Here is a 1,037-nt window from a genome sequence, read left to right on the forward strand (position 1 = left end):
GTTGGTCAACAAGAAATTACGTCAAAGGCGGCCCTAAAATACCTAGGCATAATGTTTGATGCGAGGCTTACCTTCAAGACGCACATTGATTATGCTGTCGAGAAAGCCGAAAAGGTGGCAGGGGCACTAACAAGGGTTATGCTGAACGTAGGAGGCCCGAAACAACAGCGTAGGCAGCTATACGCAAGCGTCGTGCGCAGTGTGCTGCTTTATGGTGCACAAATCTGGTATGAAGCGTTCAGCAAGACGTCATATGTACGAGAAGCAAGGTCTTTGCACAGATACGTCCGAAGAAGCAGCACTAGTGGTGGCAGGACTCTGCCCCATTGACATTCTAGTGGAATTGACAGGCCCCAGGCCTATAAGCCGAACTAGACGCGAAGAGGTGACACAGAGGTGCTTGCAGCGATGGCAAACGAGGTGGGACCGCGCAGCCAGCGGTCGTTGGACGCACCGCCTCATACCCTCGATATCAAGGTGGGTAAGTAGGGAACATGGGGAAGTGGACTTCTATTTGACCCAAATATTGACAGGGCAAGGGTGCTTTAAATCATATTTATACCGATTTAAGCACGAAGACGATCCCTTCTGCACCTTCTGTGCAAAGGAAATTATTGAAGACGCTGAACACTGCTTTTTCGTCTGTCCGAAGTTTGCAATCGAAAGGGATGACTCGAGCAGGAAGGTGGGGAGGCCACTTACGGTTCATAACCTTGTGGATACTATGCTTGAGTCAGAAGATAACTGGTACGTTGTTTGCAATTTGGCAAGCACAATTTCATCTAAATTGCGTCGAGCGGTACAACTCCGCAGAATTTCATAGATTGGCAATAGGCCGCTCCCCCTCCGCGAAGTAATACCTTACGGTAGTTCCACGGTGGGAGGGAAACGGAGCAGGGGTGGGTTTTTAGTGCGGTGAGCTGAAAGGCAAGTCCCACACTTTTCGGCTTTCAATGCTTTGTGCCACCTCTACAAAAAAAAAAAAAAAAAATGTGTAGGTATATACGTACATATTCTAAGTCGAAGAAAAAAAGGAG

The sequence above is a fragment of the Rhagoletis pomonella genome, unplaced genomic scaffold (genome assembly GCF_013731165.1).
Source record: "Rhagoletis pomonella isolate Grant_MI unplaced genomic scaffold, Rhpom_1.0 Rhpom_scaffold_00001, whole genome shotgun sequence".
Classification (NCBI taxonomy): domain Eukaryota; kingdom Metazoa; phylum Arthropoda; class Insecta; order Diptera; family Tephritidae; genus Rhagoletis; species Rhagoletis pomonella.